Raw genomic sequence first — 25,857 nt, 5'->3', positions numbered from 1 at the left:
GTCCTGGACACCTTCTATCCGTCATAAGTCCTCTCCCCTCTGATTTCTCTCTATGGAAACAATTCAGTAGATCCACGTGCACCTTCAGCAAGCAGAGCTTTCCTGTTAGAGACATTTATTGGTTTGGGGCCCAGCCTCCAAGGACCCTGCTTCCAGCCACAATCTTGTTTTCATTTGAAAATTCACTCCTCCTCTGTTCTCATTCAATGTAGTTTGGTCAGGGCTGACCCCACCCCGAGCTGGGGAAGGGGGGACTGTGAATTTGAACTAGGCCTAAGCCACTTGGGACACTGCATTCCTCGGGTGACTGGTCCTGAGAGGTGTACATGAACGAAACCAGGTTGTCCCAGCCATCAAGACTCAATTCTAGGATTGTTATTGGAGTCACTGGGAGAGTTGATGATGTTTTTCCTAGACTCTAGCCTTGAAAGACGTGATCTTGGAGCTGCTGCAACCATTCTGTCACCATGAGGGGAAGCCTGCCAGAGAAAGGAGCCTACTCAAAGGATGCAGAGCAGAGAGATTCAGAAAGAAACCAGTTACATCATTTGAACTGCTGGATCAAGCTATGCCTAAAGTATGCCCTATCCTTGGACTCTCCAGGTGTATAAGCCAATAAATCCCCTTTTGCCTAAGCTTACTTGGGATGAGTTCCTCTCGCTAGCAACTGAGAGTCCCAAAAGACATATTTCTCATGCCACTGACTTGCAAATGTTACCATTCCTGCTCAAAAAATACCAATGGCTTCCTATTGTCTGCAGAATAAAGTTTAAATTCCTTAGCCTGGCGCCTGAAGCCGTCCACAGATGGCCTCAACTTACTTCCCCACCTTTATTTTGAATCCTACCTTATATGAAATTGTTCTTCTGTCAAACTGGTACACTCTTTGTCCCTGAATATGCAGAGCCATAGCCACCTCCGAACAAGTCTTCTGTTCTTCTCTAAGAAATAACTCACCTCCCCCACCCGAGGCCCAGTGATCTCTCCTTTCTCTGAATTCTCATCACATTCAACGTTTTGAGCTTTTCTTTGACACTTGGCATAAGCTATCTTACTGCTCTCGTTCTTTCAACCATTATTTAATGGGCATCTGTGTATTCTAGGCACAGTGCTGGGTGCTGAGGCAACGTGCTATCTGTTCTCAAGGAGCCTGCAGATTAACGGGCAAATCGATGACCAAATACTCATGCAAAGAGTACTGTATAATTATAATTAAGATAAGGAGTACAAAAAAAGAGGTCAGGATTTCATCAGAAGGCATAACAAGGGAGCCTGACCTAAATAGCAGGGGGCAGGGAGGGCTTCCCTGAAAAAGTGACCATCGATGCACAAAAAGAAGGTCAGTGTGGCGGAAGGAGCTAACTGAGGGGGCAGCGGAAGGCGGTGGAGGTGGAGAAGTCAGCAGGGGCAACTTACATGGCCTGTCTGAGGGCTGGGGAATGACTCCAAACCTTAATCTGCCAGCAAAAGCACTGGGGGATTTTCAGCAGGGAAGCGGCCTGACCAGCTCTGTACCTAAAAAGATCACTCTTGTCGCCACGTGGGAAATGGATTAGGGGAGAGGGCCGAGAGGCAGCTGTTATGGTGGTTCAGGGGACAGATGACCGTGGCTTGAACTCAGGTGGTATCACTGGAGGTGGAGAGAAGTAAGTGCTGTACGAGCTGTACGCCTTAGTGATCTGTTGGATGCAGGGAGGGCTTAGGAGAGACAGGAGACGACAAGGATGAGTTCCGGGTCCTTGACTTCCCCACTCAGGGAAGGCGGGGAACACTGGAGGGAGAGCAGGTTTGGAGGGCAAGAGGGCTGGTTGCAGATAAGCCTAATTTGAGGCAGTTGTGGAATAAGTGCATTTGCTAAGTAGGTGGTTGGATATATGTGTTTGAAGTTTCCATGGCTGGACGTTAGATATAAATGTGGCAGCCTCTGGAATGTAGTGGGTAAAGCCACGGAGGTGGATGAGTTCACCCCAGGAGAGTGTCAAGCCAAAAGATGACCTGGACCACACCCCAGAGAACTCCAACGTTTAGAGGTGTAGTTGTTGGCACAGAGTTGACACCAATAAGAGACAGATATCACTAGCTTCTCAGATCGACTGAAACTTCTTGAGAACAGGAACTCTGCCTCATCTATTCTTTGAAGAGACAGTGCTTTGAACTTAGTATGTATTCAAGAAATACTTATTGTGGACTACACCAAACAGTGGGCAGAACACTGGCTGAGAACCAGAAGACACATATTCCAAAATTTTATGATTCTGGGTGAAAGAGAAAACCTTTAGTCCACACTCGTAATTTAACTGTATGTGACAGGCCCTCATTCATTCAACTAGTATTAAATAGAACCTATAGACACAAACACTAGATAGGGCTGGAATAGAAAATACAAAGGTGGGGAGGAATGAAAGAAAGGTACTTCCCATCTTATTTAATTTTCCCTACGTGCCTAGAGTAACAATTCTGCAGAAGATAGCTTCTACATGTGATAGCTGAAAAAACCGAGGTTCAAAAAGGTTTCAATCACATAGCCAATAAGCAGCAAGACCAGAATTCAAGCTTATATCTGTTTATTTCCCAAACTTGTGCTTTTCCATTTACTGTACCTTGTCCCCAACTTCCTGCTCAACAACACACAGTTTATAATGAGAGTTAACTAACAAGGCAAAGTGGGCTATGATTAAATGTCCAGATAAGAGCCGTGGACTGTGCATGTTACAATTTAAATAAAGGAAAGATCAATGTGATACAGATGATTAGGAAAGCGTGGCAGACTAGCTGTACCTTAAAAGAAGGATAAAAGAGCTTAAGAGTCAGGAATGCATGTTCACAGAACAGGGTAGCAAATGCCAAAACGGTAACAAGAGAAGCAAAATTAAGCCTCAGAAATTCTCCTTTTACGTGCCTGACACAGGTCCTTTTAGAATATGTTCCCAGAGTCAGGAGCATGTCTGTGATGATGGATAGTGGACCCAGAGTGGGTAAAGCACTTCAACTCTTCTTCATGACAACTAAGGGACTGGGAAAGCATGTAATTTGGGTTCTAAACCATGTTCACTGAGAAACATGACACCAATCATGAGTAAAATAAAACCACCAATAGCGTTAACAAACTAATGGATGTTGTCTGTGAAATCCCCATTTAGTCCTAATTTAACTCTACTTCTATGAGATCCCCTACTACCTTCTTTCTCAATACAGTAACTCCCTGAGAGCAGGGACTACATCAGAGTCCTTTTCTCATGTGCTGAGGGCTTGGCACAATACCCCGTCCAAGTTAGTTATTGTATAAACATGTTCGAAGCTACTAGAAAATAAATATTACACTATATGTCGACAAATGGAACACTGAGCCTTATAAATGAAGAGGAAGCAATGAGAATGCCAGGGGTGCTTTTCCTATTACTGGTTTTTTATTAACCAAACGGGGAAGGAAGGGAACAAATGTTCCATTTCAACATCAGCAATTTTCAACCTCCCAAATTAATTAGGAGACTGAAATATATTCCGAACCTGCCAGAGAACTACGCTCAGAGTGGTTACAAATTACCAACTCACTTTAACCCCTTTGAAGGAGTAGCAAAGATAAACGGAACAGCGACGGCGGCATCACAGTCACCTCCCCGCACTGAGCCCATCCTATTCTCCACTCTTCCCGTGACTAACTGGACCCACCGACAAGGAGTCCGGCCAGGGAGGGCGGGGTGACCCGAGGCCAGGAAACGACAAAGCCTGACCTCCTTCCTAATAAAAAGGAACCGCAAACACGGATGGGGGTTCCTGGGAGCTCACATTTACAACGCGCTTAACGGCAAGCCAAGTGCTTCCACTCTGGGCATCTCGTTAATAAGTGGCACTCAGTGCCCAGTGAACGTCATCAGCATCCCCGGAAGGAGCAGAGTCGGGGGGCAGCCGCAGCCGCTCGACCCCCGCAAGGATGCGGAGCCTAGGCCCAGGGAGGCAGAGCGAACTCGGTCCCTCCCGGTCCCCCAAGCGCGCTGTGCGCGTGCGTGGACGCGCTCCTCCTCGCGGCGCGGTCCCTTCTTCAGCAGCCCCTCCCCCCCCCTCCCCCCGCCCCGGCCCGGGCGGCGGCCATCCCTGCCTCGGGGGCCCTCTCGGGTTCCGCGTTTTCCAGGCCTGCTCTGGGTCCCTCCGCCCCAGCCCTGCGGACCTTCGCGGCCGCCGCCTGCCCTCTCCCACCTCGAAGGCCACGAACGCGGGTCGGGTGAGGGCGACCTGGCTGTCGTACTGTGGGGCTGCGGACCCGGCGGCAATACGGACGAGGCCTCTGCGCCTGCGCAAGAGGCGCCTCCATTCCCGCCGGGCTGGGAACCCAAGCCGTAGACTTCAGTTCCGAGGCCAAACTCTCCCGGCCGTCCTCTCTGTCTCTGACCCTGATGGGAAAGAGCAGCCGGCAGGACAGACAGACCTTCAGGTCACTGTTCCGACTGCTGGCTGGAAAAAGCAGGTTGAACTCTCGGGCAAGTGGTAGCTCCTGAAAAGGCAAGTTAAGAGCCAGACTGTCTGGGTTCAAATCCCGACTCCACTGCTTAACTACCTAGGTGACGTTGGGCCTCAGTTTACTCATCTGTCATGTGAGTTTTAAGTGTGTTAATGGACGTAAGTCTCTTACACGAGAACAGTCTGGCACAAAGTAGGCGTTAGATAAGTGCAAAGTTTTATTATCCCAAATATTTTACTGGACAGGTTGTGAATGCTGCCCTTGAAATCGCCTTTTTGGTATGGTTAAATGAAGATTACGAAATTTTCCCTCCCCGCTCTTAATTACCAAGAAGTCTTCTCTCCTTTACCTGAATATTTCACCATCTTTCACCATTAGATTTCTCCTAATCTGCTGACCACAAGGCGCATTGCTCCAAAAGAGGGGTGTCTTAGGTTGTGCTTGTGTATAAAAGAAAGCTTGTAATTTTGTTGTATAAAGACACTGAAGTGCAGTTGTCACTCAACATTTGGCTAGTGATGGCTCTCCCAACATTTTCATCTTCTGTATAGATTTTTCAAAAAACGAAAAAGCCTTACTTTGACTTCTGCGTCTGTGGACTTGCTTTCCATAATACCTGTGGTAGACTGCAGAAACCCTCCCAGCCCTGTGTGCACTCTGCTTTGCAGTGTGTGTGTGTCCTGCATTTCCCATCAAGAGATGGAGTCTGGTTCTCTACCCCCTTGAATCTGGGCTGGCGTCTGACACGCTTTGACAAGTACAAGTCTCACCATGGAAGTTCCGAGCCTAGACCTCAGAGGCCTTGTGACTCCCACTCTCTTCCTTTCTTGCAGCTAGAGTGATCAACCATCCTGGTTTTCCCAGGCCCGAGGAGTTTCCTGTGATGTGGGACTTTCATTGCTAAAACCAAGATAGTCCCAGGCAAAGCGGTATGGCTGGTCACCCTACGTTTTGCCCTGAGGCTGCCGTCGTGCTTGAGGATGAGAGATCCTGGGGAGGGAATGGCCCAGTCATCATCCGGCACCACCAGCATTTGGCTCTTCCAGCCCTAGACTGCTTGCCAGATGATAGCAGCCATGTGAGTTAATTCAGGTGAGACCAGCAGAGTCACCCAGCTGAACTTATCCCGCATTTTTGTCCTACAGAATTGTGAGCAAATGTCATGGTGGTTGTTTTAAGCCACGCAGGTTGGGTATGTTATGCAGCAACGAATAACTGATACAATACTGTAACCCATTAACTACAGAGCCTTATGCTAAACACCTAAGGTCCCACCTATTCCAGTAAGAATCATAAGAATCACAGATTGCTTAACCACTCCTACTTTGCCCGTGAATTCTCCCCATCCCGTACAAGAAAGCTGTTCCCAGGTTCTTACTGAACCAACATAATCAATACACTAACTTCTAGGTTGTACTTGCTGAAGGGTTCTTCAGTATTAAATATTTCAGCATCTGATCAGCCATTCATTCAACACACAGTCCTGGGCACTGAGGATACAGTCCTGGACAAGGTGAAGTCCCCGCCCTCATTGTACTGGAAAAGGCAGATACTGGAACAATTAACTCCGTAAATATAACGACAGGTGGTGATAAATGCCATGAGGAAACAAACAGCTCAATATGAAAATAGAGGGTGATAGGTAAAGGAGAGGGGCCTCCCATTTCAAACAACTGTGTTATAAGTGAATTAATTATTAAGGAAGAAACGTTGTAGTCGTGGTCCAAAGTTCAGGAGATGCCAAGGAGCTGTTCTTTCAGCACCCTTAGCTGAACGCCTTCATTCACCCCAGATATTGGGCAGTTAGGTGCAGTGGGATATTGCTCTGGCAGAGTGAGAGGAGAGGAAGATCAATAAATCATGGACCCTTTTCCCAAGGGAGTTATATCTGGAAGCATCATAAAAATGCACAATACTATATAGCACATTGACTTGGCTTAGTGCCATGCCAGAGCAGGGAACCGTACAGGCGTGTTTCCTTGCCAGTGCTCTTCCACCGCACCTTTGCACCCCCAGAAAATCCTGCTTTCTTTCAGTTTCTCGAATGGTCATGTCCTTCTTGCCTCAGGGCCTTTGCTCATCCCTCAGCCTGGAATGCTCCTCTTCTCCTCCTTCACCCACTGAACTTGGCTGTTGCTGAGATGCCATTTCTTCAGGGAGTCCCGCCATAGCCTGCTTAGAATAAGTCAGTGTGTCACCTAACTATAAACAATAATGCTGCATAACAAATAGCCACTCTCAGCGGCTTACATCAATAAGCATTTCTTGAACTCACAAGTGTGCAGGTGAGCTGGGTTAGCTGACCCTGGCTGGGATTGGCTGGGTAGCTCTGCTGATCTCAGCTGGGCCCTCTCATTCATCTTTAGAGCTGTGGGGTCAGGTCAGTTCATCTAGCCTCCTCTTAGCTAGAGTGGCTCAGCTGGGGCAGCCGTGCTCCATGTGTCTCTCAGCCTCCTCGTGGGGCCAGCAGGCTAGCCAAGGCGTATTCTCAAGGTGATGGCAGAGACACAGGAGGGCAAAAGGGAGCACACCAAGACCTGCCAAGACCTACCCTTGGAATTGGCTCACTGTCACCTCCACTTCATCTTACTGGACAAAGTAAGTCACATGGCTAAGCTAAAAGTCAATGGAGTGTGGAAATATACTGTGCTGTTATGGAAGAAACTTCAAAGTCACATGACACAGTTGAAACTACAAGGAGAGGTAAAGAACTGGAACCAGTGATGCAATCTGCCGTCATCACGCTCCCCATCAGCTTCTTCATGGGGCTTGCCACGCTTAAAATCATGTTACAATATATGCATTAATTTGATCGATGTTTTATTCTCCTACTAGACAGTAAACTCCACAAGGGCAAAGAACAAGTCAGAGTCATTCATTTCTGCATCTAACATGGTGCCTAACACAGTGCTGGGCATACAGTAGGTGCTCAATATTTGTTGATTGAATGAAGGCGTGGCAGGAACATCAGTGGGAGGTGTTCACAGGGAGGAGAAGTAATTTCTGAATGAATCTTCTTGGAGGAAGTCTTCACTGTGAGTTAAGAATTAAATGCAGGGGCCGGCCCCGTGGCTGAGTGCTTAAGTTCTCGCGCTCCACTTCGCCGGCCCAGGGTTTCACCGGTTCGGAGCCTGGGTGCAGACATGGCACCACTCATCAAGCCATGCTGAGGTGGCATCCACATGCCACAACCAGAAGGACCCACAACTAAAAATACACAACTATGTACCGGGGGGATTTGGGGAGAAAAAGGGGAAAAAAATCTTAAAAAAACAAAAATTAGAAATCATGTTAGATGCAAAAATACATTTTAAAAAAAAAGAAAAAAAGAATTAAATGCGTTTCTCTCTGGCTCGCTTCTCCTCCCTTTGCCTGGTTTTGAAGCAGAGATTGGACTTTCGATTTCTTCATTCCGAGAGCAGAGGGCTCTCTGCTTCCCCACCGCACTCCCTCTGTTGTTGGTGGTGAGGCCGTGGGGAGGGTCCAGATGCACAGCTGGCAATGCCCTGGGCTGGAGCCATGAAACCTCTGGGTTCCAGCACTAGGCTTCCCATTCACACGCGCTCCACTTGCCTCGTTGCCTTCAGCATCCCAACCCTGCAATCCTTCTTCCACGTGGTGAGTAAGCTGATTTTGTTAAAACCTCAGCATCGAAAGTCTTCCAATGGCTTCCCATTTTCTTTAGGACAGTGTCTAAAGCCTAGACATGGCTGACAGCGTTCTCGGAATGGAGCCTCTGCCTCCCACTTCAGCCCCATCTCCTGCTCTGTGCCCTGCCTTTCACCGCCTAAGCTCCAGCGGTACTGCATCATCTTCAATTTCTAGAAAACACCAAGCAATTTCCTGCCTGGGACTTTGTTCATATAGCCTCCTCTGCCTTGAACACCTTGCTCCACTCCCCATCACAGCCCTCCTTCCCCCGCCCCACCCCCAACTCGGCACACCCCCCTCTGCCTTCCATGTATTACATCTTCTGGAAAATCTTGCCTGACACATCTGTAGACCTGGTCCCTCCCTCCTTCATTTCTGCCTCTCAGACTTCTATTATGGCACATGAAATACTGTTTGAGAGTATTTGTTTATGTGACACAGTGGTTCAGATCAGGGATTCTGAATCCCAGCTGTGCTACTGCTTTCTGTAGCTGACAGCCCCTCCTTCACAACGTGTGAACTAAATAGGCTAAAAACACCTGGAACATTGCTGGCACACAGGTGAGTGATCATTAAAAGTTAGCTATTGTTTTCTTTTCTCTTCTTCCTCCCTTCTCAACATGCTTCCTTACTTGCCTTTGCTGCTAGGAAGCTCTGAGAATACGCTAGTGGTTGTCAAAACATCTATAATCTCCTCCTTTGGAGAGTTTTTTATCCAGTTAGGGGGATAGACATTAAATCACTAATTTCACCACTACAGTTGCAGTGAACTTCCGTGTTGATGGGCACCGTGAATAAGGAGGGTATGTACTAGGAAAGCACATAACTTGAAGTTAACCTGCATGAGGGGTAGGCAGAATAATGGGCTCCCAAAGATGTCCACATCCTGATTCCCAGAACCTGTGAATGTGTTACTTGATGTGGCGAAAGGGATTTTGTAGATGTGATTAAATTAAGGGTCTTGAGATGGGGAGATTATTCTGGATTCTCCAGCTGGGCCCAATGGAATCAGAAGAGTCCTTCTAAGTGAAGGAGGGAGGCAGGAGAATCAGAGTCAGAGTGATGCATCGTGGGAAACACTTGACTGTCCATTGCTAGCTTTGAAGATGGAGGGAGGGGCCATGAGTGGAGGAATGCTGGCCTCTAGAAGCTGGAAATGGCCGAGAAGTGGATTCTCCAGAGGGAACACAGCCGTGCTGACACCTTGATTTTAGCCTGGTAAGACCCATTTCAGACTTCTGACCTCCAAACTGTAAGATAGTAAGTTTGTGTTGTTTTAAGCTGCCGAGTTTGTGGTCATTTGTTACAGCAGCCACAGGAAACTAATACAGGTGGTCAGCTGAACACATTTTGGGAAGAAAGGAGAGAGGAAGGGAGGGGCGAAGAGAAGAATTTAAACCAAGGGAGGTTGAACCAGTTAAAGGAGGTGGCCTCTAGGGTCTAGCAGCCTCTGATGCTGTTCACGGAAGGAAAGACTTCAAAGTCAATATTAACTAAGGGGGGTGTCTTGGCCTCTGTGTTATTACTTGTGCTGGTTTATTGCAAGTCACCTTTAGCCTTCATTTTAAAACACTCAAAGTCAGACACACTGCTGGCCCCAGAGCCCCTGCAAACATATGGAATGGAGATCCCCGTGGACACGATGGAAACATTTTAAATGTAGGTTAATATTTTAATATGAGCCTGTCTCCAGCACAGTAATCCTCCATGCCGTGTAGCAGACCATGGCAGAAACTGTGATTGGTTTGGTGGGACTGCCCAGTCACCTCTGTACACAGAGGTGGCCCGTCTGTGTTCTGCACTGCCTGGCAGTGGTTCAGACAAGAGAGATCCAGGCTGAACTTGGTTGCGGGGCAGTCAGAATTCAGGCAACAGAAACTCCAGTAACTGGAAACTATCGTCAAGGGTGGCCGACGTCGCTCTCTTCCTCGGGGGCGGCAGGCCTGCCTGACTTTTCCTCTGTCCAGTGCCACCCTGGAACCCTCAGGGTGGGTAGTCTCTCTTCTTTCCTGAGGGTCACGGTCCTGCCCAGCGCCTGAGCCCTGAGCTGCAGACCTACTTCCCACTGTCTGGAAGGGGACCGTAACGGCCATCCTTACTGCATCGTATTCTTGCTGCTGCCCTGCGTCCAGCCTCCGTTCCCAGGAGGCCTTGTCCCCACCCTAGGAGTTAGCAAATAGAAGAGAAATGCTTCGACAACAATAGCGGAAAGAGCGTGTTGTGCTGGAAGCTTCCATTTAGCTCTGCAAACCCACTTTCCATCCTGCTCTCTGCCCCAGAAGGCTGGATCACGTGGACCATATCTATGAGTTTGGCCATTTTGGAGCTTGGCTGGCGAGGAAGGCAAGAAAGTAGGGAGGGGTACTTATTTCCCTGGCCCCCTTCCTGCAGCTTCACTGCCGCCTGGCTGATCTCCAAAGGCCACGCTTTTAGTCAAGCAGCTCTCTACCCACAGGCTGTTCTCTTTGGGTTCCTGCTAACTGCTCCCTGGCAGCCCCGGGGGCAGAGGGCGGTGGGTAATGGCTCCCCATGGTTTCTAGCCCCAGCATACTGCACCCTCTTATGTTGCCTCACACCCAGCCCACATCTCTACAAATGGTCCTTTTATTAGACTCACCTCAAATTACCAAATTTGAGCGTGCTGTGTATTTCCTGCTAGCACCTGAACTGATAAAGAGGAACTTGTCACAGACACCCCATCCAGTGTTTTCTTGCAAGTTCCTGGTTCTCATGTCTTATACAACAGAACGTTTTCCTATAGTATTATAGGCGACACCAGCATCCTATAGTATTATAACATGAGTTAAGTTATAGGATCATTTTGAGACTAATCAGAGTTTAAGGAAAAGGAATTGAAGATTTTAAGTGTAGACATTATGAGGTCTTTAAAAGCCAGAAATTATTACAGATTTTTAAATTAGAAATGAAAAGGCCACTGAAGCATCCTACAGATTTTAATTTCTAATAAATATCACTCTCTAATATCCCACATAAGTGAAAAGCCCTTTGGAGTCCTTTTTTATTATTATTGAGGTTATAATAGTTTACAAACTTGTGAAATTTCAGTTGTACATTACTATTTGTCAGTCATCTTATAGGTGCACCTCTTCACCCTTTGTGCCTACCCCCCACTCCCCTTCCTCCTGATAACCACTGATCTGTTCTCCTTGTCCATGTGTTTGTTTATCTTCCACATATGAGTGGAGTCATACAGAGATTGTCTGTCTGGCTTATTTCACTTAACCTAATACCGTCAAGGTCCATCTGTGTTCTTGTAATGGGATGATTTTATTCTTTTTTATGGCTGAGTAGTATTCCATTGTGTATATATACCACATCTTCTTTATCCACTCATCAGTTGATGGGCGCTTGGGTTGCTTCCACGTCTAGGCTATTGTGAATAATGCTGCAATGAACATAGGGGTGCCTGGGTCTCTCTGAACTGCTGATTTCAAGTTCTTTGGATAGATACCCAGTAGTGGGATGGCTGGGTCATATGGTATTTCTAGTTTTAATTTTTTGAGAAATTTCCATACTGTTTTCCATAGTGGCTGCACCAGTTTGCATTCCCACCAGTAGTGTATGAGGGTTTCCTTTTCTCCACATCCTCTCCAACATTTGTTCTTTTTTGTTTTGGTTATTTTTGCCATTCTAACGAGTGTAACGTGATATCTTAATGTAGTTTTGATTTGCATTTCCCTGATGATCAGAGATGATGAGCATCTTTTCATGTGCCTATCGGCCATCTGTATATCTTCTTTGGAGAAATGTCTGTTTATATCCTCTGCCCATTTTTTGATCAGGTTGTTTGATTTGTTGTTGTCGAGTTGTGTGAGCTCTTTATATAGTATGGAGATTAACCCTTTGTCTGGGGTCCTTTTTTTAAGACTAAAGGGGTATTGAGACCAAAAAGTGAGAAAATCACTGTGGTTTCTCCTCAGTCATGGTTGGCACATTTCTTGCTTTGCCCTCCTAGTGAGCCACTGTAATGAAATTGCAAAATACCTATAAAGTCTCTGGCCAGGCCTAGGTTTTTGGTTCTTATAACCCAGGAAGCTAACTTTTGGTGACCTGTAGCTGGACCACAGCCAGCTTGTTTGCTCACCACCCCCCATTTTGTTTATTTTTTCTTTTTTATCTACTCTTTTTTTTGTTATTATTTTTATTTCCTATTTTTTCTTATTATTTTTTATTTTTCTTTGTTCTCCTTTCTCATTTTTAAAATTCTTTTTGTCTTTTTCTCATTTTTCCTTTCTTTTTCTCACTTTTTTATTTTTTCTTTTTCTCAATTTCCCTTTGTACTTTTCTCATTTTTTCTTTGTTCTCTTTCTCATTTTCTTTAATTTTTAAATTTAGTATTGTTAGGACAGTTAGTATTGTTGGTATAGTTAGTAGTTAGCATGTTTAGTCAGTATTATTTATTTGCATAGTTAGTAAGCATAGGTGGCATTGTTAGTATCATTAGTTACTAGTAGTTAGCATACTATAGTTTTGTTTGTTAGCGTAGTTAGTAAGCATAGTTAGCATTGTTAGTATTGTCAGTTAATGTAGTTAGCAGGTCACCATGCTCCTGGGCTTTGCAGCCACCTCTGCCAACAAGAAGACCTGTGTTAACAATTATGAGCTCCTCAAGACCATTGGAAAGGGTATCTTCTCCAGCGCGAAGTTGGCCTGGCACATCCCAACCGTGACAGAGGTGGCTGTTAAAGTCATTCGCAAGACTTGACACAGCCTCACCAGAATCAGGGAACTTTTCCGTGAAGTCCACAGCCTGAAGGCCTTGAGTCACCCCCATATTGTAAGGTTGTTTGAGGTGATTGACACGGAGGAAACATTGTTCTTCGTCCTGGAGGACGTTAGTGGAGGAGACACACTCGATTACTTATGAAACCACGGCGGCGTGCTGGAGGAAGAGGCCCAAGGAAAATTCCGGCAGCTCGGCTCGGCTCTCCGATACTGCCACCACAGAGGCATCGTCCACAGGGGCCTGAGCCTGGAGAACCTGCCTCTGGATGCTGAACTGAATGTGAAGCTGGCGGACTTCAGCCTCAGCAACGTGTTCGTCGGGTGCAAGCTGAGCGCGTACTGCAGTGGCCTGGTTATACTGCCTGGAGACCTTCCAGGGCCCAGGCTATACAGTCCCCCGGCTGATATCTGGAACCTTGGCGTTATTCTTTACGTTATAGTCACTGGGTCCCACCTATCCTGGGAGAGGACATCTGCACAGTGCAGCAGCTGGTGCTGAGCCAGCGATACCCGCTTCCCATGTTCCTTTCACTGGAATGCAGAAGGCTCTTGAAAGAACTGATGACCCTTGACCCCAGCAAGAAAAGGAGTTTAAAAGATGTCCTGGAGGACCTGTGGGTCAATATGGGCCAGGAGAGACTCAGGCCTTACCAGGAGCTGCCCTGTGACAACAGGGACTCCTGGGTGACACAGGTAATGATGAACATGGGCTTTGAGTGGGACAAGATCCAGGATTCCTTAACAAGAAGGAGGTATGACGATGTTACGTCCACGTGCCTGATGCTTAGTTCCAAGAAACCCCGGGTGGAGGGTCACACCGTCACTGTAAGGTCATTGACCCCAACAGCTGCAGCTCTTCCCAGACCTGCACGGTGCATCTGAAGGCCTTTGCACTCCCAGGAAGACGTGATCACAGCGAACATGGTTTTCGCATCTGGCTCTGCAAGGCAGAAAATCAGCAGCCTGGGGAGAAACAGGGGTCAGGGCCAAAGGCCAAAGAGCCTGCCAGTACCCCGGCCAGCCTGGAGTCGAGAACTGCCACCCCCAGCCCAACCCTCCAGAACGGCCCTGGGGCCTTCCCCTCCACCCACAGCACCAGCAACAGTAGTGGCGGCCCAGCGGAAAGCAACTGCCCCCAGGGTGTGTCCTGCAGTGGAACCTTCCTGCACGCTGGGCAGCGTGCTGGGGCGACCCCAGCCTCTCCCTCTGGCCCCAGCCAGGGCCCAAGGAGGTCCGCTGGTAGATTCTTAAACTTTATAAGACGCTTCTGTTTCTGTGTGCCCAGCAAGAACCGGCATGGCAAACACAATAGAGTGAAGCCAATTTGATCTCATGGCAGGGTCCAAATCAAAGATGGTGGGGAGGTCAAGCCAAACCCCTGCGTTTTAAATGGAGAGCAAGATGCCGAGCTCCACAGGCTGGCACAGTGGCGAGGGAGTTTGGCCAGAGGTGAGATGCATTCAGCTGTGAGCGGGAGCAGTGCGAGAAGCACACGCCATATGTGCGCGGACATCCAGGTGAGAGGATTTGGTCCAGCAGACGATGGAGGTGTGCAAGCTGCTGCAGCCTCCTCCACACGGGATTCACATCAGAATGGCATCTGGCATCTCCATGGCCTTCAGAAGCATATATCCAAGATACTTGGTGAACTTCGAGGACGGCCTGGAGGTGCCTGGGGACACGAGGAGAGGCCACCTCGCTGCAGGTGTGCCCCTTGGCCCCAACCTGGGTGAAACTTCAGAGGCTGGGCTGCTTTTCCTCGGGCACTTCTTCCCTCTCCTGTCCCCTCCATCTCTTCTTCCATGTTTGTAGGGTAGAGGGACAGTTCTGGTAAAGTCCTTGGTCTTCCAAGTCTTGTAATCAACTGGATGCTCCAGAAAGGTGTGTCACAGTTACTTTTGCATTCTCCCTACACAGAAATGGCGCCGTGCATGCTCCAGTTTGAGAAGTGTGTAGTGATGTAGTACTTGGAGTTAATCAGAACGACAAAGTGGAAAAATGACTTAGAATTATTATGGTAACTCTCAGCAGCAATGAATGTGGTTCTGAAGGGAAAAGGCTGGGAGCCATGGTGCAGGGCAGAAAGGGAGAAACTGTGTACTAACGTTACCTAACATTTCCAGAAGGACCGAGGGAAACTTCCGATCCTGTGGCCTTTATTATCTACAACCAAGAGGTCCATGATAGGGGAACCAAGCCCCGTGAGCCAGCCTGTGTGGGGAGCCAGAGAAGTGGCACGGGTGTGGGCCCAAAAAGCAGCCTCAGGTCACTTCCAGGTACAGCTGAGTTTTCTGACTATTATGCATGAGTTGGGCCTGTCCCCTGGGATGATTTCTCCTTTTTATGACAGTGGCACAGAGCAGTCCCGCTGAGAGTCGTGACTGAGGTGCGGGCTGTTCAGCCTGCTCAAGGTTCCAGAGGAGCTCACGGGAAGCCAGACATCCTGGGGGGTCCAGAGGAGGATTCATCTGTCAGAGAGCTTCTGCCTGGCCTCCTAAGACGCTGAGGATGTCCAGGAGGCCGCTGGCTGCTGCTTGCAAGGCGGGTGGCACTGTGTGCAGAGTCTTTCCACATTCTCACGAGACGGCCCCAGCACGGTCCCAGCATCTGAGCGGGCAGAGAAGATTTTCCTTCGTCCATAGAGAGCAGGGCCAGGGGAAGTAAGAAGAGGGCTGGGGATGGGCTGGGGGTCTTTTCGCTCCCCCTGCATGTCCCCCGTTTTGGTTTCCTTTACGCCAAACAGCCCAATGTGTGATCCACCAGTGTTGCTCTGCTTGAAATCCGCCCAGGGCTCTCATTCCCTTCAGGGCAAGTCCCAGTGCCTGAGTGGGCTTTCGGGACCCTCTGTGACCTGTCCCCCTGCAGACCTTTTCGCCACCACCCCCTCCTTGCACTTTACTCACACTGAATTGTTCAGTTTCCCACAGACACTCTTGCCCACGAGGTTCACTCTCTGTGAAGCCCACATGCTGGGCACTTGACCAAACCCTGTCGGGCTCCCCGAGGTGAATCAGACACGGATCCTGCCCAAAGAGCACGGTCCAGCTGGGAAGACAAGATGGGGACTTCCCCATCGTACAGTCACCTGTTCACAGGTACAAAGGAAGGACATGCCCAGCACAGCACACGCTCGCTGCTGCTGGCCGTGTCAGGACAGCATCTTAGGGAAGTGGTGTCTAGCAGGGTCCCGAGACACAGCTCTGACCACAGGAAATGGAGCAGAGGCCTTCCAGACAGGAGCTAGAGTGTCAGGAGCATACAAGACAGAGGTGGGGTGTGAGGCTGGGGAGTGGGGCGTTGGGCCAGCACCCCTTGTTTCTGGGACCACTCCCCACTGGTGCATTTCTCGCTGGGTCTCCAAGCTTAAATATCCCCCAGCTCACGGCCTGGAAGAGCAGTCAGCTCTGATAACAGAAGGCTCTGCTGACGAGGCTTTCTCCTCCTCTTCTGTGAGCCTGGGCCCTGGCTGGCTGGGGCCGCGGCTGCCTCCGAGCTCCCTCATTAGTCCAAGTTCAGTTCCACAGCAAGGGCTTTGGGTTTTGTTCCAAGGAGCAGGGGGTCCAGGCGCAGGGAGCGACGTGATGGGCTTCCGTTGGAGAAGACACTGCTGGCTGCTCATGCACCGTGGGCTCTGTAGGAGAGAACCTCAGAGTTGGTAATGGAGCCCCAGCAGCGATTTGCCAGCAAATCTAATGAAAAGCACCCACCGGCCCATGATTTTCAGCTGGTTCCTGAATTATGAGTGACTTAATGCAATTTGTCTGATGGACAATTTTTCATAAAATGCGAACTCAGAGTAGGGAGTGGTGGGGTGGTGGGAGGAAACATTAAAAGGGGTGTGGCAGAGAGGTCCAGGTGGCTTCCAATGGCATCGTCCACTTCTCAGAGCAACCAAACACCTGACTTTTAACTGGGTGTGTGGTCACCCATGACTACAGAGTTCCCAGCCTCCTCTGCAGCTAGGCTGCGCATGGAGCCAAGCTCTCCCTCCAGGATGGGAAGGGAAGCGATTTGTGCGGTTTCTAGGATATTTCCTAGGAGAGAAGCATGTCCTTCCTTCTGCTTCTCCCTCTGTCCTTGCTCCCTCTGTCCTGCTCCACACTGATGAGGGCAGCTCCTCTGGGGTGACGGCAACAGGGAGAGGAGCCTCCCAGAGCAGCCCTGCCGGACCAGCCCTGGACTGTCTGTCTCCAGAGTGAGCGCAGGAGAGATGCCAGCTTCTGTGCGCCACTCTCCTGTGGGCGCCTTTGTTACAGCAGCTGAACCTTGTCCTGACCAGGACAACAGTCTCAGAGAGGACTTTCTGTGTGGTTCCCTTGGGTCAGGCTGCTCCCAGGGCCACAGCTGTCTGAAATTTTCAGCCCCCCTTTCCATGAGGTGACAGCCAAGCTCAGCTCCAACCCACTCCCCTCTCTGGGCGCTTCTCTGGAAATCTCATGCCTCTAGGTTGATGCTCCTAAGTCTGGGGCTGGTATCTCCCAGGGCATCCTCTTGTTCTGTCCTCCCGCGCTGTGCACCCTCACTGCTCCCAAAGATGCCCCTTGTTCTGAAGTAGGCTGGGCTGACTCCCTGCTAATGTCTGTGGATTCTCATGAAATAACTCAGGGAACAGGCCGTCTCACGCGTGATGTAACTTGATTATTGCTAGAAAGATGAGTTTGGAAGCGACGAGCTCCCTGCTAAACTGACAAGATTAAAAGGTGAATTTGAAAAACCAGCCAAATGCCAGTCACAGTATGAGGGCGGAGACTCGGACTCCGTCACGCTTGGCCTGAGCCCTCCGTCTGGGGACACAGATATTCAGGGCTTCCCAGGGGTCTGGCCTTGTCCGTGTAATTTCTGATATGCCCTCCACTCTTATGGAGGCTCCAATTTCGTGGGGAAAAGGAAGTTCAGTGTATATTAAAATATTAAACTTGTTGAAGATGTTGTAAAAGGGTAGATCATTCATTTATTCTTCATTTGTTTACGCTAAGTGCAAAGTGTCCTGAGGGCTGGTCCAAGACAGAAAGTATTAATGAAAAATTTGAGGTTCAGTAAGGCCAACAGATCAGGAGATGATGCCATTGACAAGATAGTCTGTTACTCACAGTTCCCAGAGGAGGGGGCATGCCACACAGGGCCACACAGGGCCTCACGGGGAAGCACCAGGGTGGTCAGGAGGCAGAGGGAGTAGGGGACCTGTGGCAGGAGACTTTACTGTGGTTTCTGCAGAAAGGAACAGTGGGGCAGGGTGAGCAGGCTTAGGACTGGCTGGCCTGAATAATTTCACAGGCTCTGGGGCGTAGGGGCTGTCCCAGTTGTCTGGTACCTGCCCTGGGTGATAAGAGCAGTGGATAGTGGCCCAGAATATGCGTGTCCGGTAGAGGAGGTGGTTGGGGTGTGGATGGACACTGGATTGGTTGGTTTGTATTGGAAAAGTGGGTTGGTTTGTATTGGAAAGGAGGGCTCTTCCTGAGGGTGGGGTGAGGGGGCACCGAGGCGGGCAGGAGGCTGAGTGGAAGGGAGTCAGAACAAGGCATGTCCCACCTCCGCACGCAGGACAGGTGTTAAGGCATCAGTTTTACAGAAGCTAGAAACATGGTCCAGACAAGGGCTCAGCTCAAATGTCACCTCCTCAAAGGAGCCTTCCCTGCCTGCTCCATCTACAGTGACAGCCTCCCCAACCCGGTCTCCCTACCGTCACCCGCCTCATTCCTCTCACAGCATTCGGGGCCTGACCCCTGGCTCAGCACCCCACCCTGACTGTGCCCACCCAGAAGGAAAGTCCTCACAGGAGCCCCCAGGCCCTGCACCATCCGGGGCCCTCATCCTCACTCCTCTCCTCCCACCTCTGTGCCCCAACCCGCGCCCTCCTGACCCCTGAGCCTCGCTTCTCCTCTGTGGCACTTCTGCCTTCTTACCTGCTGTGCTCTCCTCACTCTTTGTTTCCCTCTGCGATGTCAGCTCCATGGGGGCAGCAGAGTTTATTTTCTCGTCTCCTTCACTGACGTCGTGCCTGCGGCCTAAGTCGGGGCAGGGCACAGAGCGGGGCTCCATAAACAGCGAGTGAGCCAGTAACACTGAGAACTCCCAGAAATGTGCTTGCTTGTGGTCGGCGGTGTTCACTTGCCCAGCGCACACCACTGAGGCCCTACTGCCTGTGGGCCAGCTCCAGACACCGGGCACAGCAGAGTGAAGCACACAGAGGTCGCCATTCTCGTACAGCTGACAGCCTAGTGGGGGAGACAGAGAAAAAAATAGGTAAAATATACACAAAGTCAGGCGGTGATATGTACCATGGAGAAAAATTAAGTCAGGAAGGACGTTTGAGCAAATTCCCAAAGATGTTTAGGGAGCAAGCAATGCAGAGGGTAGAGTGTTCCAGGCTGCGAGACCAGCAAGTGCAAAGGCCCTGAGGCCACAGTGGGCTGCATGTTTGAGAGTCTTAGTTATTAGTGTGGATTCTTAGTTTTATCTCAAGTCTGTATCTTGCTTTTGTTTATAATCCTTGCTTTCAGCTTCCTACTAATTAACCTGGGTCCAGCAAATTCTATCCTGTTCCATGATTTAAAGTAGAAACAAGTGAATTTGGGTTAAGTCAGTATGCGTTTATTGAATGGCCTCCCTGGGCCCAGCTATGTCAGGCACCAGGAGGCTGTGAAATCAACACAGCAGTCTCCACCTTGATGACCCCAGTTAGTGAATGTCCTCAATGTCCTCCAGCCCCTTCCACTGCCCCTCGGCCCCATCTCATCTGGCTCTCAAACTCTGACCCTGACCATCTGTGGTGCCTTTACCCCCACGTCCAGCTCCTCCTAGACTTCTCTGTCTGGGTGTCCCCTGAGCTTCTCCAAGTCAGTTTGGCCCAGGTGGAGTTGAGTCCTTGCCCCACGACTCCCTTTTCTCCATGAAGCCCCGCTGGGTGAGGGAACCCCCGCCAGTGGGATCCTCCGCCCCCGAGCATGGCTCCTCCCCACCCCATCTGCCAATGCCCCCCGGCCCCTGGATCCACCGCCTCGGGACCCCGTGACCCTCTCCCTCCTGTCCTCAGCCTGGGGCTGCACACTGACCTCCCCCTCTTCACAAACCCCCAAGAGGCTGGTGCCCTTACACACAGGGACATGGAGGTGACACACGCTGGTGTGGCTGGGAATGACGAGCAGTATCCCAGAGCAGAGGGCAGGCCAGGGCTCCCGGGCGGCCAGAGCACGGCTATTGTGGCAGCAAGATGGCCATAACGGGGGTGAGTCGGGCACTGCATGGCAGCCCCTCCTCACGTTCCCCAGGAGGCCCTGTGTTTCATGCCTTTGCTTGGGTGGGCTGCCCCTCCTTGCTGTCTGTTAGGCGGATGCCAATTCGTTCATTCACTCACTAATTCACTCGTCATGTGTTTGGTTCCTTCTTGGTGCCAGGCCCTAGCTAGATGACGGCTCGTCCTTGGAGACCCAGCTCAGACGTCACCTCCTCCATAAAGCTGTTCCTGATCCCCAGCCCCTCCTACGGCCCCCTGAGGCCTCACCTGGACTCCCCCGGCGCTATCGTCACACTCTGATGACCTCTCCAGCCTGTGAGCTCTGGGAGGGCTCTGGGCCAGATGCAGAAATGGGCTCAGAAATGTGACGATGGCTAAAACCCTGAATAGACGAAAGGATTACCCACGGGCCACATGGGGGTCAAGTTCACCCCCTCCCTCCCGCTCCGGGACCAGGGCTCTTTCATTATTGGGAACCTGAGCAACCTTCGCTCGCCATCTGCTCATTTAGACCATTAACAGTCTGGATTTTTTTTTCAATTTAAATTTTTTTTAAACTTTGAAGACATGTCATGAGGGTATCCCTCAGTAATGAGAAACTTAATTATCACTTCAAGGGAGGGAAGGTGTCTGTGGTGTCTGAGCCAAGACGGGACAATGTGGAAAGTGCAGGACGATGAGGAGGAGCCGGCTCAGGGGCTGGGCCTCGGGGCAGCAGGAGGAGGGGAGACAGAGAGATGGATGGAGGCAGAGCTGCCAGGGTCAGGGGCAAGCCGGGGAGGAGGGGAAGTCCAGGGGCCTCCTCCCGCGTGAGCAGTGGCTTCCATTGTCCCCCTCTGTCACACACAAGCCGTGTTTCTCATGCTGCAGCACCTCCCGGCCTTTGCACGAGCTGGTCCTCCAGCAGGAGCGCCTTTCCTCTGCTCTCCAGCAGAGGGACAGCAGTGCCCTCACCCTGCGAGACTCTGCCCTTCTGGGCATCTGTTCCGCAGCCTGCCCGTCCAGTACCCTCGCCCCCACCATGACACACACACCCTGCTCTGTGCTGAGTTCACTTGGCTGTCATTGCCTGAGGCTGGCCTGTCTGCTTGCGTGACAGACAGGCAGCCCTAGCTTCTAAACATTCTCAGTCTGTGTGACCTTGGACAAGTCCTTTGCCCCTTTGGAGGCTCAGCTTCTCACTATAATTGGTCTGGCAGTGGCCACCTCACAGTGGCGCTGTGCTGTCTGAGCTGCTGGAGATGGAGTGTTGGACGGGTGCCTGTTGCTGGTGCCCTTGGTGCTGACCCCGGGGTCACGGCCCCTGGCACTCCTGCGGTTTGCAGAATGCCTGGCTGCAGTGATGCACGAGGGAGCGGGAGACAGGTAGGAGGTTAGCGTGCAGCTTTGGAGTCAGAAGACATAGCGGTCCTTGAGGACACTTCCCAGGGACCCTGGTCCCGGACCTTACCCACCTGCACCCCTTCTCAGCTACCTTCGGGGGGCACACGATAAACCCCTTACTTTGAGGGCTACATTCCCAGTCCATCTAACCCGCCTGCCCAGGCTGGACACGCTGTGGTCCTCATGTGCCAGGTAAAGAAGTAAAGGTCCACAGGGCCCCTGCATACCTGCAGTTTCCCGTCTGTGGCTGTGCTCACTCTCTGCTCAGCATCTCTCAGTAGCTCCCTATTGCCCAGGGCCCGCCTTGCTCCAGGCATCTAACGGAATATGAGGCCCTGCCCACCTTGCCCCACCCCTGCTGTGCTCATGCGGTAATGAACCACCAGTAGCTACCGCGCCTCTGCACCTCTGCGTGGTATGCTGTTCCTCCTGCTCTTCTGTTCCCTTGTCTTGGAAACCGCAGCTCCCTCGTCCATTTCTCCTTTGTGGCAGCATCGAGTTGGTTGCTCACACAGCAGCCTTTGCCCACCTCACCCTGCCTTCCTCCTGGGGATGCTCATTTTGGAGGAATCATGACTGGTCCAAGCCAGTCATGGCAACTGCTCCCCTTCCCCTCCCCCACCTCTGGTGATTGGTTGGGACAGGGACTTGTTCTGGCCAATGAGATCTTAGAGGAAGTCTATGGGGGCTTCTGTGAGAGATTTTCCTTCCTGAAAAGAAAGAGATGGGCAATGAGGAAGGTGCCCTCTTGCTTCTGGCTTGAGCACTAACTATGCAGATGTGATGGCTGGAGTGGAGGCAACCACACTGCAATCACGAGGGAGTGACACTAACATTCTGTTAATGGTGGAGTAGAGAGGTGGGTGGCATCTGAGTCACCGATGACGTTATTGGGCCACCAGACCACCTCTGGACTTCCCATCTCTCACATCATCTTTAAACATTAAACATTAGATGCCTTTGTAGTTTAAGCCACTCTTAGTAAAGTTTTCTGTTACTTCAGCCAAACATATCTAACTGGTACAGCCTTCGAGTCTCAGTGAAAAATTCCCTATCCTTAACTAGTTCCCCAGCAGGCATGGGTCTCTGCCCCGACCCCCACCCTTCACCCATGAAAACAGCCCGTGAGCTCTGGTTCTCTGTCTGCCTGGCTGGCTTGTCCATATTTGGCTTGTGAACACCTCTGGGGCCGGCTTCTGCCCTTGCTTCTCTGTGCACCCTGAGCCTGCACACAGTGGGTCCTCAGACACTGCAGGGACCTCGCCCCCCCACCCTCCAGCATGGCCAGAAGGCCCCAGCCAGCAAGAAGCCTTTGGGATCACTTTGGCCTGAGCACTGCTTCCGGCCCTCGGGGCCTCCACAGCCCCTTCAGCTGGAGTGTGAGGTCCCTTGTGAACAGCGCTTCCCAGTGGGCAGCTCTTGCCTCACAGGGGCCCCAAGTGCGGAGCTGTTGATGGACCGTCTGCCTGGTCTCTCCCGCGACAGCCCCGGAGGCCATGATGCAAAGAAAGGAGGACCCGAGCTGCGTTTCAGGGAGATGTGGAAAGGGCGGTGATGGACGCATCCTGTTCCAAAGTGAGCGAGGTTCTCTGCGTATTCTGGAAAAGATCTCTGGTGTGCAAGTAGGGAATAGGACCCCCAAGGCCCAAAGGAAGGAGGTGTCCCCAAGGACGGGGGCGGGTGAAGGCTCCTGGCCTCCCCTGCAGCAGCTCCAGACACTGGCCGTTGTGGTCCCGTGAGCATGATTCTGCCAAGCAAAGCGAGAGAAAGGGATGCGGGTGTGGGGGAGCTGGGAGGGCTTGTGGTGCCGGTGAGCCAAGGTTCCCTTCCTCCCTTCAGTGCGAACTGCCTGACGGGCACGGGGCAGCCACCAGGTCTCAGGCACTCACGGTACGCCACACGTGGCACTGGGTACCTTGGCCGCACTTCCTCACTAGAGTCAGTTACCTCCCTTTTCTGAGCCTCACTCTTGTCCTCTAAAATGAGGATTAATTTGGGCAACGTGAGTGGCCCAGCCTGCAGCAGGCCCCCAACAGATATTGCTCGAGTCCATTTGGATCTCCAGGTTAGAGTGGAGTCTTGCAGTATTATCTGGAAGTTCTTCCTTGAAGCTAGCCTAAATCCTACATACTGTTGCTGTTCCAGGGTGCTCCGTTTAGCCAGCTGGAAGAAACAGATTTTTTTTTCTTTTTTTTTTTTTTTGAGGAAGATTGGCACTGAGCTAACATCTGTGCCAATCTGCCTCGGTTTTGTAGGTGAGACGCTGCCACAGCGTGGCTTGATGAGCGGTGTGTAGGTCCACATCAGGGATCCAAACCCACAAACCCTGGACCACTGAAGCAGAGCGCACAAATTTAACTGCTATGCCACTCAGCCGGCCCCCAGAATATTTTTAATAGACAGTGACAGAAAACCCAAAGTGGCTTGAACAAGCAAACAGCAAAGCAGGAGAGAATGATTTATGTAACTAAGAAGTCTAAAGGCAGACAGCTTCAGGCAAGGCTGTACCTGGGTGCTTGATGCCGTCAGCAGGAATCGGCTCTCCCAGCCTCTTGGCTTGGCTTCCTCCCCTCTGTACTGGTGTCCTTCTCAAGTGGTTTTTCCGTTGATGAAAGAAGATGGCCACCACCGGTCACAGGCCTCAACAGCCCAACGGAAATAGAACTTCTCTTCCCCAGGATTCCAAACCTAAGTGCTCCCTGTTCCCCAGGTGGGGGATGGTGTGGTGCCTGGGAGAGCAGGGCCAAGGGTCCAGCCACCATGCTCCTCTCTACCTGATTTCCTGGGATGAGCCTACTCCCATGGGCTTCCCGCTCCCCACTGATTTCTCCTTACAAAGGATTCACGGCCGCGCTTCTTCCCTCCCTTGCCTCCTTTCCAAGCCCCGCTTCACTGGTAGCAAAGAGGAGCAGGACTTCCTGTTGGAAGACAGGATTTGGGGTCCACTCCCAGCTTCACGGTCTGCTTTTTGTGTCCCATAATAATCACTTATTCAGTCCACAAATGTCTGCTGAGCACCTACTGTGTGCTACTCTGAGTTTCCAAGGCTGTTAGTTGTTCCAGGCAGGGGCCATCGCCCAGGAGCCTTCCGAAAGAAATGAGTTCTGTCCAAAAGCTAGCTTCCATTCCCTCTCTGCCCCTCACTGTGTGACCTGAGGGAATTCCTTCCCCTCTCTGGGCTTCTGCTTTCCCATCTGCAAAGCAAAGTGTTGGGGAAAATGAGGTCTTGGAGCCCCCTTAGCTCTGACATTCTGTGGGTCAGTCCTACAGCGTGTCTCCAGCTGTGAGGCACCCCATGTGCGTCACGGACAGTGACCGCGATGCTCCAGAGGCGGGCTGGGCTGAGAGGAGGCCACAGTCACACTGTTGCGCGTCTGACCCCTTCCCCTTTGGGCTGTCGGGGGCACCCAGGGCAGAGGAGGATCCTGGGCTTTCTGAGCCTGTGCAGACCCTGGGCTCCGAGTTTCTGTGAGCTGCCCAGTGCTGCTGCTGCGACAGAAAATCTCTTTTGGGGTGTTTGTGACTTCCAAGCCTGCCCACCACGGATGGTCAAGCTGTGGACTCTGAAAGGGAAATGCAGGGAGGCCACATGGCGGGGAGGAGAGGATGACATAGAGGTCCCACAGAGCCCGTCCATCCTCTGCCTCCCTCTCCTTCCCCCTCCCTCCCGGCCCACCCTCTCCTCCTCTGTCGCAGCTGAAATTGGCCATCTCCCTGGAGGAACTGAGACCCTGAGGTGTTGGTGGGGGAGGGTCCCTCTGAGCATGCCCAGTGGGGAGGACGTCCTTTTTCTTCTGGTTGAGTCTAGTTTCTCTTCATTCTTTGAACATCTGGGGACATGAGTGAATTCCCCTGGTCACTCTGTCACTCATTTGTCAGTTCACTCAGCACTCATTGCCTTCTTAATCCATTCATTCCCTCCTTTATTTAGCTCATTTTTTCTTTTTTTTTAAGCAAGAGGGAGAGACTCATTAGGAGAACACAAGGAACCCCAGAATAAGCAGAAAACGGGCTAACTGGTCTTCCCGAAAGACCAGAGCCCGCAGCTGGTAAGGCATGAGAAACCAAGCCTGCTCCGTTCCTTCCCCCACCCTGGGGCCACGTAGCCACTCGTCTCTGCTTCCCTTCGCACATCACTCCAACCTCCTCTCTTTTTAATCTGTTGGTTTCTCTCCATTTCCTCTGCCATGACCCTGGTCTAAAGGTCTGTCCTTTTTTTGACCTGGAAAATTGAAATGGCCTCCGAATTTTCCTCCCCAAATCCACTCTTGTCCATTTCCAATCTGTTGTTCTCCTCGCTATGGCCAGAGTGACTTGCTACAAATGGAGAATGTATTCAGTGGTTGTCCTTGCTCCTACGATAGTCACCAGAATCGTAAGCGTGGTG

The 25,857-nt window shown here is 51.0% G+C and overlaps 1 protein-coding gene and 1 long non-coding RNA gene across 3 annotated transcripts in view; both read right to left on the bottom strand.

Moving 5' to 3' along the window:
- Positions 1 to 4,277, bottom strand: part of PLA2G2C (phospholipase A2 group IIC) — a 70,316-nt gene extending 66,039 nt beyond the window's left edge. The window contains exon 1 of the mRNA XM_070600595.1: positions 4,195 to 4,277. The gene's annotated coding sequence lies outside the window, so the exon portion shown is untranslated. The remainder of the gene's footprint in view (positions 1 to 4,194) is intronic.
- Positions 4,278 to 14,992: 10,715 nt separating this feature from the next.
- Positions 14,993 to 25,216, bottom strand: LOC103550330 (uncharacterized). 2 transcript variants are annotated; one of them, XR_011534800.1, is made up of 5 exons: positions 23,979 to 25,216; positions 18,757 to 19,068; positions 16,237 to 16,484; positions 15,757 to 16,093; positions 14,993 to 15,460 (listed from the first exon to the last, which is right to left on the bottom strand). It is a non-coding gene; the product is annotated as an uncharacterized lncRNA (long non-coding RNA). The 2 variants fall into 2 exon arrangements; XR_011534801.1 differs by having other exon boundaries at positions 15,939 to 16,093.
- Between the last annotated feature and the right edge of the window lie 641 nt (positions 25,217 to 25,857).

Source organism: Equus przewalskii, chromosome 2 (assembly GCF_037783145.1).
Source record: "Equus przewalskii isolate Varuska chromosome 2, EquPr2, whole genome shotgun sequence".
In the NCBI taxonomy this organism is placed as follows: Eukaryota; Metazoa; Chordata; class Mammalia; order Perissodactyla; family Equidae; genus Equus; species Equus przewalskii.
Note: the sequence above shows the minus strand (reverse complement) of the source record. Positions and strands in the feature narration are given on the sequence as shown.